The sequence below is a fragment of the Lissotriton helveticus genome, chromosome 3_1, assembly GCF_964261635.1.
Source record: "Lissotriton helveticus chromosome 3_1, aLisHel1.1, whole genome shotgun sequence".
Lineage (NCBI taxonomy): Eukaryota > Metazoa > Chordata > Amphibia > Caudata > Salamandridae > Lissotriton > Lissotriton helveticus.
Window position 1 is genome coordinate 19,275,496 of NC_136061.1, and position 13,812 is coordinate 19,289,307.

Here is a 13,812-nt window from a genome sequence, read left to right on the forward strand (position 1 = left end):
CTAGATAAAACAGTATTAAACCATTTACAGCTTTGAGTTGTTTAAGAGAAAAGAAAAAGAACAGGAGATTACCTAAAAAGAGATTCATCACCTAGCTTTAAGTCTGATCTCCCATGCCCAGATAAGAAAATTGGCTACCCCACACGCCAATACTGTATTAGGGTTAGATTGTAAAATTCTTAATGCTGGGAAATAGCCTCTGGTCTCAAGTAGGCGACAGACAGGCTTTAGCCATTTGGATCTGGGCTTTTTGTAGGCACTGCAGACAAAAAGGACATGTGGTATGGATTCAAGCTCAGTGCTGCAGTGCGGGCAGGTGGCAGGCGTTTGGTAGGGGGGTTTCCATTTTGAGGTGCGTACATGAACTGGTAGGTTTCCCATTCTAAACTGAACATATAAAGCCCTATCTTGGGGTTTTCTAATAAAGTCCATATAGGGTTCAAGCAAGGGTACGGTCTTATGCAGTCGAAACTCATCAGTAAGTCTACCCAAGTTATCCGCTCTAGATTCTTGGGCGTCAACCCACAGCCAGTAAGCCCGCTTGACTTCCAGTTTAGATATTGAAGCACCAGACTCTCCTCCTGGTTCTAATTCTGGAAGTGGGAGGGAGTGAGGAATTTGTGTAGAACAGACCCAAGAAACACAAATGTCACAAACCAGCAGTGTACTATTTACTCTAATAGGTTTTCACCCACATTTGTCGGAATTATCTTGTAGGATCTTACATGTTTCTTACCTGTGCACTGCACTGACGCATCCCTTTTTTGATTACAATATGGTTGTGTTCTGGTGCTGTAGGAACACTGTAACACGCTTGGCTCGTCTCCTCTGCAGCCCACACTGGTTATTTTAGGAAACTTGTTTGGGGGGGCTCCAAAGACAGACCCTCCAGGTGCTGAGATTGGCGCTCCGCACCCCAGCTGCCTGCAGACCACAGCGGCATCGTTCATATCCCAAGACACGTCACAGACTGTTCCTTCTAAGTTATTTATCTTAACCAGCACAACCCCAGCACAGGGATCCGCAGCATTAGAGAGGCGAACAACATCTGTATCAACTGCAAAGAAACAGAGAAATGAAACGTTTACTGTATTTCAAACCATAAGAGTATTTTTAAGAAGAACTCCAAGCACTGTGTCCTCGTAAAAATCCCACCCAATCACAGGGAGGTAGGAAGGGGGTGATAGAGAAAGATAAAGAGAGAGGGAGAGATACAGAGAGGGAGAGAAAGAAAGATGAAGGGTGAGTGGGGAGAGCGAAATGAAAAAGAGAGGGTGAGAACAAGAGAGGAAGAGAAAGAATTAGAGAAAGGGAGAGAGAGCAAGAAAGAGAGATGAAAAGAGAAAGAGAGAGCATAAGAAAAAGAGGGGAGGGAGGAAGAGAGAGGGAGAGAGAACAGGGAAGATAGAGAGACAGAGATGGAACAAGAGAGGGACAGAGAGGAACGGGGACCAAGAGAGGAAGGAATAAAGGGAATCACAGAACACAATAAAGGGAATGAGAACAAGAGATATGGAGGACGAGAAAATATCAAGAGACAGAAAGAAATAGGAGAGAGAAAAAGATAGGGAGGCAGAGCGCAAAGGGTGAAATAGGGAGTGGCAGTTAATAATGTAAAGGGAGCGAGAGAAAGAGAGAGGGAGAGAAAGAAAGGGCATTAGTAACAGAACAAAGCAAGAACATGATAGAGGGAGAGAGCAGAAGGAGAAGCAGAGAGCGCATGAGAGAAAGAAAGAGGGCAATATAGAAAAAGAGAGGAAGGGAGACAGAGAGAAGAAGAGAGATAGTGTGAGAGAAAGAGAGAGCGAGAGACACGTGGAGCAAAGAAGACAGAGAAAGAGGGAAAGAAAAAGACAGAGATAGAATAAGAGCTATCAATCAATCATTCAATCAATCAATCATTCACGGCATTTATAAAGCCTCTACTCACCTGGGAGGGTCTCAAGGCGCTGGGGGAGAGGGGTATGTTACTGCTCGAACAGCCAGGTCTTGAGCTGCTTCCTGAAGGAGAGATGGTCTTGGGTTCGCCGAAGGTGGGTGGGGAGGGAGTTCCAAGTCTTGGCTGCCAGGTAGGAGAAGGATCTTCCTCCGGCGGTGGCTCTGTGGATGCGGGGGACGGCGGCGAGGGCGTGGCTGGTCGATCGTAGCTGGCGGGTGGGCGTGTAGAAGGTCATGCGGTCGTTGAGGTACTTGGGGCCCAGGTCGTGGCGGGCCTTGTATGCGTGGGTGAGGAGTCTGAATGTGATCCTCTTGTTGACGGGGAGCCAGTGCAGGTCTCTCAGGTGTCCGGTGATGTGGCTGTGTCGGGGGATGTCCAGGATGAGTCTCGCGGAGGCGTTCTGGATGCGTTGGAGTCTTTTTTGAAGTTTGGCTGTGGTTCCGGCGTAGAGGGTGTTCCCGTAGTCCAGTCGGCTGGTGACGAGTGCCTGGGTGACCATCTTCCTGGTTTCGGTGGGGAGCCATCGGAAGATCTTTCGGAGCATGCGCAGGGTGTTGAAGCACGAGGATGAGACGGCGTTGACTTGTCTGGTCATCGAGAGGGAGGAGTCCAGGATTGGTGCGTGGTCCGTTGGCTTGGGAGCGGTGCCCAGGGCCAGGGGCCACCAGGAGTCATCCCAGGTGGAGGGTGATGATCCCAGGATGAGGACTTCCGTCTTGTCAGAGTTCAGTTTAAGGCGGCTGTTCCTCATCCAGACGACGACGTCCTTCATCCCTTCGTGTAGGTTGGCTCTGGCGGTGGTAGGGTCGTTGGTGAGGGAGAGGATCAGCTGGGTGTCGTCGGCGTAGGAGATGATGTTGAGGTTGTGTTGTCGTGCGATGGCTGCGAGGGGGCTCATGTAGACGTTGAAGAGGGTTGGACTTAGTGAAGATCCTTGTGGTACTCCGCAGATGACTTCAGTGGCCTCAGATCTGAACGGGGGGAGGCGGACTCTCTGGGTTCTTCCGGAGAGAGAATAGAGACAGCAGAAAAAGAGAGAAAGAAGGAAGAGAATGAGAATGAGAGAAAAGGCGAGAAACGACAGACAGAGAGAAACAGAATGATTGAGAGAGGGTTGGAAAATTAAGCTTTACTGTTCACAACATGGACATGGATGGAGCGATCAGGATATCTGATATAATTCATATTACAAATTACATTACAGCTCATTATTGAGAGTGTTGTGATATTCAAAGAAGCAAGCACTTAGGGGAAGAAAACACAGACAAAGTGCCTAGACTCTTCTGAAGACCCCTAGCATTAGCCAGGGTGATTTTAAGTTGTTTGATTTGTTTGATAGGGATAGTTAAGTTCTCTGTGCCGGTGCTTAAGGGGTCTGGGCATTTCTTTTTCCTGTCATCATTGCATATATAATTATGAATATCTTTGAGTCAGTGCATGGGGTGCAGACAGAAGAGCCTGGAAACACAGGGCTGGGACTGACTCTTTCTGTTTCATGTACGTGCTGAAGATGGAAAATTAGATGTACACATCCCTTCTGTGCCAGCATGGCATCATGATATGGCACCAGGTCATGGCACAGAAATTGAGAAACTGAGCAGGAGCTGAAGACTGTGCACCCATGTGCAGCACTGCATTGTGTGCAGAGGAGAAAACAGCATGAAGCCATATTTACTTGGAATGGCCTGCTGTTGTTGTCTTCAAAAACTGCAACCTGAACTTCCCACAGCCCTGTATTGCTACAGCTACAACACTCCAGTGAATGTGCAATTAACGTTCATATCCACAGAAATGCGTCATGTCCACCATCTTTCATGTGTGGGACTATGGATGAATGTAGGGTCAGTGATTCCCCATACCTTCCATATTGGCCATGTTGTGGGACTTCACACACAGAATGAAGCACTTGTGCTTGCGACTTGGGTGATGGCAGCACTACAACACGGACACCTGCATCAGTTAATTCTTCGTATACCGCACAACGGAACCACACCTATAGCTCCGGAGTCATTCTTCACAGCCTCATGCAGCACTGGCATATGCCACGGCAGCCCACTCTGCTTATTCTCATAGAAAAGGAAAACAACGCTACATGGCCTAGATTTTCATTGTAGTGATATGCTGGGGGTTAGGTCTAGTAGTCAGTACGCCACAGCCACTCCCTCACGGCTGCTATACACCACACCACACCCATCCAGCACAGGCGTCACAGGACACGTGACCAAGACAATAAAAAAAAAAACAGGCGCACGTGCTGGACCCCATTTTAGAGTTGCTTGCAGCGGATGCACTGCAGCGGGCACAGCCACAAAACTGTACATTTTGGTCCACTGAGGTAATGACTTTGTAAGAGCTGAGCAGGTGTGTAGCCTACGGTGATGGCCCATCAAAGTGGTCCAGACACTTCGACCGCAGTGTAGGCCTGAGCCATGCACCAGGGAGGCCTACTGCCTAATTGGTCACTGAGTTAGAGGCACTGTAAGGACGGAGCGGGTGAGCAACCTGCATTGATTATGGGTGCATGAGTATATCCTCTGCCTTGGCGATATCAAGACTCAGCACCAAATGTGAGACTTCTGGCTTGCAGAGTGGAGCTGCATGCTGTGGAGGGTGCTCTGTCCGTGAAAAGGTGAGTAGAGAGGCCTGGGTGCGCAGTGGCGGGCAGAGACCTCTGGGCAGCGGGATTGGATGGGGTGCAGCAGCTTGGATACAAAAATGCGTCACAGAGATTGAGGTGTACGACGTCGTACATACCCTGGCTTTACCCTGTCGTATTGCATTAAAAAAAATGTTTCCAACAGCAGGACAGTTTTTAGAGTCAGACAAATGTCCGGCGCTCCCACATCTGTAGCAAACTAGTTGAGTATTAATTTTTTCATACCATGTGCCCTTAAATTTACCATCACATTTTGACAACCTTTCATTTCTCTGTTTTTTTAAGGAGGTAAGGTGTGTTGAAAGTTGGACTGAGACCGTCAACATTATCGGCGCCCTCTTGCTCTCCTTAACCTTTTTGTGCGCGTAAAACAGCCGCCATTTTGAACACCATGGCTTCCCTGCTCCCGCCGAGAGCCAGCGCGCCTCTCTCCCACTCCTAGCTTCGCCGGCATCCCCCCCGCATACTGACAACCCCCCTGCCTGCACCTGCCGCGAATCATAAAACCCCTCTTCAGCGCTGCTCTGCCCCAGGCCCTCGTCCTGTTCCCAGCGCGACACCTCCCTTCTTCCCATTTATGATTCCCGGCCCTTTGATGCAAACCCCTTTTCCCCGTGTGCCCGTTCGTCTTCCTCGTTCCCAGGCCGACACCCAGCTCTGCCGATACTGTTCCTTGCCCCTCCCCGTACAATAGAAAGTTCCCCCCCAGCAAGGGATCCCCGGGTTGATCAAAGCCCCCCGCCCTACGAGACCCGATCAAACCCCACACACTCCGTGAATCGGCGGAATATCCAGCTGCGCGATGATCATCACCTGTTGTGAACGGGGCGGGGACTTCCACTGTAACCTTGCGTGGGAACGGGCTGGGAAAGGGGGGGGGGGATTCTGAGGATGTCTTTCCGTACATCAAAGTATCGACGAGAATGTGTTACATGCAATAAACAGATAAACATGTGTATAAGAGGCCAGGCCTCAGGGATGCAGTTAGAGCACCTCAGAACGATACCTTCTGTCCGTTTCGTTGTGTTCTCCTCCGGAGAAAATAAAAACCTTGTTTCCTGCCTTCCAGTCTCCAGCGCCTGCCTCTTCAATAGTTTAACGTCTTTGTGGGTTCAAGAGGCGACACCGCCGGGCAATACTTAAGGATCTTATATTCTGGTTGGTAGTGCCCCCCAATTATTTTCACAATTGGCGTCCCAAGCGTGGGGCCCATCAGCGACCCATGGATCCAGTGGGAGAGGTCCTGACGACAAAGTGAACGACTGCAACGATCGGGAACGCGTCTGTCCGATAGACCCTCGTCTGACAGCCGATCATCCGAACTTCACTGGTTCCGAACAGACCTCTCTCGAGTGATCTACGGTCCTGACTGGGAACCATCAGGAGTGCCGCGAGGATAACGAAGAAGAGAGGACGATCGGGCGCTGGATTCGGAAGACAGGAAACTGTCCATGCGGTCCGGGTAAGGTCGTGTAACCACGACAAGTCGCGAAATAATTGCTTGATTGCTTGTTTGTTTAAAAATACTAGTATTGCTCTTTTTATTTATTTGGAGATTCACTGTCTGCAAACGGAGAAACAACGGGCTCTCTCTTTGCAAGCAGTGGAGGATAGGTAGGGCAGCAGCCGTGCTTATTTTTTCTCCCCCACTCAATAATCACTTGAAACTGAACTGTTGTTCGCAAAACTATTGTTTCCTGGAGATTCCCTGTCTGCAAACAGGGAAGAGACCACCCTTTTTGCAGATAGTGAAAAGGGTAGGTAACGCAGATCTTTGCGGACCTGCTCATTCTCCCCATTGTTATTTATTGGTCTTTTGTTATTTTTGATCCATGAGGTATTCACTGCCTGCAAACAACGTAGAATAGAAATATTCTGTCCAGTCTTTGCACCTAGTGATAAGATAGGCAGTGCTGACTTTTTAGTCCCTCGTTACGAGCCGTCATGTCTGTCTTCTCCCCACTGATTAGTAGCCTGTTTAGCCCGGACCGCCTATTAGAGATGGACCATCCAGCCCCACTGGAAGGCACCCCTAATAAGGACATGTTCATGAAGCATGGATTGACCGCTATAGCCTATAGTAAACTATGGCATAAATATACAAAAAAGGGTCAAGAAAGTCAATGGCCCCTGATAGGATCCTTCGATGATGATAAAATAAAAACGCTAGAAACTGCCCTGGGTAAAAACAAGACAACACCTACTATGCTTGACAGCTTCGGCATGTGGCGAAAAGAAACTGAACAACGTAAAAAGAAAACTGAGAGTAGGTTGGAAAAAGAGCTGCGAAAAGCAGCCCACCTAGCTGCTCAGAAACTAGAAAAAGAGATAAAGGAAAGAGAGAAAGCTAAACAGAAACTAGAAATGGAAACGCCAAGCCAGTGTCCGGTTAGAACCCCCTCCATGCTCTACCCTGATTTACCCTCGAAACGACAAGCCAATGAGGACCTGCTGTTAGGTCCTCCTATCATCTACATGCCCCCTCCATATGCCCCTTCTCAACCCGTGGCGCAGCACGCGCCACCCCCAGGTACAAACGAAGGTACCGCCACAGCGTCGGCCCCAATGGCCTCTGTGCCAGCCGAACCCCTTGTATTAAAACCCGCATCAACAACAACGTTAGACGACCATGAGACTCGAGGGGCTGGCCCTGCAAGAACAAACAGACTAGACAAAGATGAGCGAGCGGGGATCGACAAAATAGCAAGGACACTGGTAGAAAGGAAGGATGATGAAGAGTACATCACAGATATGTTCAGCTCGTATACAGGGAGTCACAGACGACATTTTACCGTACGACTGTGTTATCATGTCTTGAATGCATACGAGGACCGATATCGAGACAAAGGTCCCGAGAGCCTAAGGACTCTGTACCGGAAGGTCGATATCGGGGATGAGGGCGAGTGTGATGTGTCGGACCTCCTTACGCGTACGCTTGAGGTTTTCCGCCACCTCACTGAACGAAAGCCGGGAGCTAAATCCGCAGCCCCCGTAGTGACCGAACCACCAACCGAGCAATCTAACACCATGATGCCGATACGTGAGGCTGCCCCTTACTGGGTTCCTCCTCGGGGTACAGGGACTCACGATGATGCAAACAACCAAGATGCGAAGGGAAGGGTAGTATACAACTGGGTCTACCAGCCATGGGACCGGCAAGAGATACTGACATTCCGGAAATCTCTACCCGACCTACGTAAAAACCCCACTGCCTTCTATACTGAATTGGGTACAGCCCTGGGTTCAACGATCATGACCCTGGCTGACATCGACTTGTTCTTCGGGTTATGTCTACCAGCTGATGTGTGGAAGCAAATCCGGAAAGTCGACCACCTTGAGCTGTTTGGACATACCTGGTCACAACTCGATGACCTGGACAAACAACGGGGACCAGGACAAAAGCCGTTGAAATCCATTCTAGACCTCCCAGATAAAATCGTAGAGAAATTAAAAACCCTAATCCCAGAAAAGAAAGTGGACTGGTCGATAGTAACAGCCTGTCGCCAAAAACCCCAGGAGGATGTATCGGAATACTTCTCCCGGTTTGAAACGGTGTTCTCCGATTACAGCGGCCAGGACATGACCACTGCAACCGGACACCATCTGTTTGTCCAGAATTATGTTAAGGGCCTATCATCGGAAATCTCCCAGAAACTACAGGCCAGCGAGAGTAGTTGGGCAGCCTCCAAACATACAGCGATTCTCCAAATGGCCCAATATTATGAACATCAGAAAAATGAAAACGATAGGGCGACAGAGAAAAAGAAGAAGGACTTAAAGGAGAGGGTGATGATTGCCAAACTGCAAGGGGTGACTATAGGACGAGACCAATACCGGGGAAACTACCAGACAAACGTCCCTAAGACTACATTTCCCCAGGACCGCACTCTGACTTCCTACAGTGGACGCACAGACCTTAGAGAAGACCAGTGCGCTTTCTGCAAAGGGACTGGCCATTGGAAATCCCAGTGCCCAGTTCTTCTGGAAATGATCAGAAACAAAGACCCCAGGGATGTAGCAAACGGACCGAGACCTAAGGGACAACAACGAGGGCCCCCAAATGACGCAACTAATGACAGATCAAACAGACCAAATACGTTCGACCGACCCAGGCAGAACCAATATCAACAATCTGACTATGACGACACTCACACCTTCGCATAGGACAGCCAAGGGCGAGGGAGGGATCCAGTCGAGCTCTATGTTGACCAGCAGGGCCCTTATGTCACTGCTAAGGTCCTGGGTACCAAGTCTCCATTTCTGGTAGACACTGGCGCAACACGTAGTGCGTTATCTAAACGACTGATTCCAAGGGCACCCTTGTCTGGCTCACTCATAACATCGACAGGTTTCGATGGAACGCCCTCCACCAACCCTTTGTCTGCCCCGATTCTCTTTGACGTAGAAAACAACACCACCGACACCACGTTCTTGCTTTCCTCCAATAGCCCTGACGCCATTATGGGACTTGACTTACTGAAACACTTCCGAGCGACGATTAGGTGTTCTCAAGATGGAGTTCGAGTGTTTCTTTACGACAACCCCGTTCTGCTTAGACATTGTTCCCCCCGACACATGTTTTCCATCACCGACGTTGACGCGTCCCTGCTTGACACTCTACCTCCGTATCTGTGGGCCAAAGCGGATTCGGACGTAGGGCGTATGTTAATTGACCCAGTGCACATTACTGTCCGACCAGACGCAACACTCCCAAAACTCCCACAATATCGGATATCGCCAGAGGGCGAGAAGGCATTGGTAATGATTATCCAGTCACTGATAGACGCAGGAGTGGTAGAGGAAGTGGTTAGCAACGTTTGCAACAGCCCTATCTTGCCCATTATCAAGAAGCAGGGAGAGGGAGATGAGAGAGCATACCGTTTCATCATCGACCTCCGAGAGATCAACAAAGTGGTGGTACCCCAGTACCCTGTGGTCTCAGACATCACCACCATCCTGACCTTGATTCCATCCACTGCCACCACCTTTTCCGTCATCGACCTCAAGAACGCATTCTTCTCCATCCCCATCCACCCAGACAGCCGATATCTCTTCGGCTTTACCCTAAAAGCCCGCTCATATAGGTTTTGCCGAGCGCCTCAAGGCTACACGGAAAGCCCTAGCATCTACAGCCAGGCCCTCAAAAGACAACTAGACCAAGTCCAGTTACCCGACGGGGTGGTGTTGGTACAATATGTCGATGACATCCTTTTGGCAGCCGACACCACCCCTCTAGCGGTTACCGCCACCATTCAACTCTTGCACTTCCTTGCGGAAAATGGCCACAAGGTCTCCAAGAAGAAGTTGCAATTCTGCCTACCCCAGGTCACTTACCTAGGCCACCTTTTGTCCAAAGATGGAAGAAACCTCACCCCTGATCGGATCCAAACCATTCTAGATACCCCTGTCCCTAAAACCCAGAAGCAGGTTCGCTCCCTATTAGGCCTCACCTCCTTCTGCCGACAATGGTTACCAAACTTCAGCCTCGTTGTAAAACCACTGCTTTCTCTGCTAAACAAAGACGTCCCTTTCCCACTCCCTTGGACTCCTGAGTGTCAAACTTCCTTCACAGAACTGCGAGATGCCCTTTGCTCAGCCCCTGTCCTGGGTACCCCTGATTACAGAAAGCCCTTCTCCCTTTACACTCACGAAAGGGAGGGGTGCGCTTTATCTGTCCTGACCCAGGCCATCGGCCCTAAGCAACGACCGTGCGCTTACTTCTCTGCCACTCTTGACCCTGTCGCCAGAGCCTTGCCTGCCTGCCTTCGAGCTGTAGCTGCTGCTGCAGTCTCTATCCGACAGAGTGAGGGGATTGTACTCTCGAATTCCCTCACGGTACTGGTACCCCATGCAGTCGACACCCTCCTGAACCAAACCAAGACACAACATCTGACGAGTGCACGACTGACTGGATACGAACTGACCTTGCTTGCCCCCCATATCACCCTGAAAAGATGCACCACACTGAACCCAGCAACTCTGTTACCCTTGCCAGAGAACGATCCCAATGTGCACCCCGTACATGACTGCGTGACTCTTACGGACGAACAGACCAGGAGTAGGGTCGATCTCAGAGACACAGCTTTCCCTGACCCCGACGGGGAGTTGTGGGTGGACGGTTCTTGCATCAAACTCTCCGATGGTACCACTTCCGCTGCCTATGCAGTCACCACGGCTCGAACTGTAGTAGAAACAGCCCGCATCACCCAGCGATCTGCCCAGGCAGCGGAACTGATTGCTTTGACGCGAGCCTGCATCCTGGCAACAGGAACCACAGCGAACATTTACACTGACAGCCAGTATGCCTTCGGGGTGGTTCACCATTTTGGGCTCCTCTGGAGGGAGAGAGGATACTTGACCTCACACGGCACACCCATTTTGCACGGGGATTTAGTCTCCGCCTTAATCGAAGCTGTCCTCCTCCCCAACAAACTTGCCGTTATCAAATGCCAGGCACACAAGAAAGTGACAGACATTATTGGACAGGGAAATGCACTAGCCGACATCACCGCCCGAACGACAGCTGAAAATAGAACGACAACACATATGTACGTGACCAGGTCACAAGCAGAAAACTGGACTGACGCCAAGGACACAATTAGAGACATACAAACGGCTAGCACACAACACGAATTGACTGAATGGACACGGGTGGGATTGAAAGACGATGAAGGCTGCTGGCGGACAAAAGACACGAACAGATGGTTGCTACCTGATTCGTACTTGATTCCCATATTAACCATGGCACACTCCCCTGCCCACATAGGATCAGCCCCCATGATCGAACTTGTCTCCAGGGTTTGGCACAATGACAAGATCCCAGATTCCGCCAAACGCCTGGTCCAACAATGCTTAATATGCCTGCAACACAACCCCGGGAAAGGAACTGTAGTACCCCGGGGGGGGATTTGGGGTCCCAAACCACCCATTTGAAGTCCTGCAGATGGACTACATCCAGCTAGACAGATGCCAAGGCCTGAAATATGTACTCGTCGTGGTGTGCGCATTTAGCAAGTGGGTGGAAGCATATCCAACCCGTGACAACACCGCTATGGCCACTGCAAAGGTTCTGTTAAAGGAGTTTTTCCCCCGTTATGGCCTCTGTCGTGTTTTATGGAGTGATAATGGCCCCCACTTTGTAGCCAAAGTTATCCAGCTCATCCTAAATGGGCTGGGTATTAAACAGAAATTCCACGCAGTCTTCCACCCTCAATCTGCTGGGCTTGTCGAACGGCACAATGCCACACTAAAGCTTAAACTGGCCAAAATAGTGGCTACGACGGGCCTGAAATGGCCAGACGCCCTCCCATTGGCATTGCTATCGATGCGCTCTACCCCCACCCGACATCACTTAACCCCTTATGAAGTTGTCTTCGGTCGACCCATGAGCGTCTGGTCTGCCCCGAAACCAACTTCCATTCATGACGTTCCGGATGTCCTAATGTCTGATTATCTGTACAAATTGACTGAAACTTTGTCTGTCCTTCATCAGCAGGTGCAGCAGGCCATCCCCGATGCTTCCAGGGGTCCGGGTCACGCCATCCAGCCGGGGGACTTCGTGCTGATCCGAAATTTTCAGCGATCAAAGAGTTTGGAACCCCGGTGGACGGGCCCCTGGCAAGTGCTGATCACCACTCGGACCGCACTTCGAGTGGAGGGGAAGAAACACTGGCTGCACGCTCATCACTGCAAAAAGGTCTCTCCAGCCCTGGCCACGACAGACACCGTCAACACCCAAGAAGTGCTCCTGAACCAGGACCGACCATCGTTGAACTGCTACCCTGATACTGAGACACTTGAACTTTCAAAACGTCCTGACCCCACTGTGCCATCTCGAGAAGGGTATTTCCTGCGTCGAAAGGAGGGAGCTTCGGCTAAGTAGGCCACGGACTAGGTTAAAGGATCTCAGAACGGTGACCCAAACTACCAAGGGTTACCCGGAGAGAAGCTAAAACTAAGTCTGTGGTCCTGCCCACTACCGAGCACCTTGAAGACGAAGATGATGGAAGCGCCAGATAAGAAGATGATGGAAGCGCCAAATAAGAAGCCGACGGAGACAGCAGGAAATACCCACTACAGAAATCCGAGAATAGACAGACTCCATAGCTCAAAGACAATTGCACTCTTCATCGTAATCCTCCTCTGTTTTCTCCTCATGACTACGCTCTGGATTATGGAAGAACACGCACCTGCTCACGAAACATTCCTAACCACTGCTCAGCCTACCACCATGAAGGAACATTATCTAATTTCGCTCTCTCCTCAACTAAGAGAGAGGCGAAAGGAGTTTTGGAACAACTCTTTCGTGCAGCTACTTCACCAGCACAATCTTGTCACCAATACCACCAACTGCTGGATCTGTGGGTTGCTACCCCATGCCACTGGACATTCAATACCATTCATCCCTTCACCCTTCTCTGTCCACGGCTCCTGCCTTGCCTGGCTGATCCTCCTGCAAGAGAGCTATATGGGCAATGCCACCTCCAGCAGGACTGCAGCACATTCTTCTCATGGGGCCGGGCGAAACAAGACAAAGACACACTTCTGCCCGCTGACCCCCAGCGACTCGAACCAAATGGACATCCCGGCTAAAGAACGAATCGAAATGCAGGTGTTCAACAATCCAACCAGACCCACCTTCTCCTATCTGCGGAAACGAACGGCTGCCACTCTGACTGTGGCCCTGACGGTCATCAACGTCACAGGCCACATGTGTGTAGAAGGACTTGGGACACAGCTGGTGGGTCGCAGCGCCTGCCGCTTTACCAGAACTCTGGATTCCACGGATCCACCTTCCTTTGTGTCATCCCCAAACATGTATTTCATCTGCGGCACGAAGGCCTACACCTGGCTCCCCAAAGGCTGGGGGGGCACTTGCTACATCTCCTTCGTCCTTCCTCCAACCTATGTGGCCCCAGCGAATCACCACAGGCAAAAACGAGCCAAAGACGTTGAGCAAGCCGACTCAACCGGGGCGCAGTTCCTCGATGCTATGAAAGGACTCGTCCCCCTCTGGGGCCCGATGGCAAACAGCCGTGCCATCCGACATTTGACTCAGGCAGTCGAGACAACCATGAACATCACAGCGGGCATCTTTGCCAACAACACTGCCGAGCTCCAAGCGGTCCGTTTGGTGGCTCTTCAGAACCGCCTCGTTCTAGATGTGGTTCTGGCGGACCGTGGAGGAGCATGCCGCATTATTGGGTCCAGCTGTTGT

At 50.6% G+C, this 13,812-nt stretch overlaps 1 long non-coding RNA gene across 1 annotated transcript in view; it reads right to left on the reverse strand.

Annotated features, from left to right (window-relative positions):
- Nucleotides 1-741: 741 nt before the first annotated feature.
- Nucleotides 742-13,812, reverse strand: part of LOC144822043 (uncharacterized) — a 48,985-nt gene continuing 35,914 nt past the window's right edge. Inside the window, exon 3 of the long non-coding RNA XR_013608540.1 lies at nucleotides 742-1,057. This is a non-coding gene — a long non-coding RNA (uncharacterized LOC144822043). The remainder of the gene's footprint in view (nucleotides 1,058-13,812) is intronic.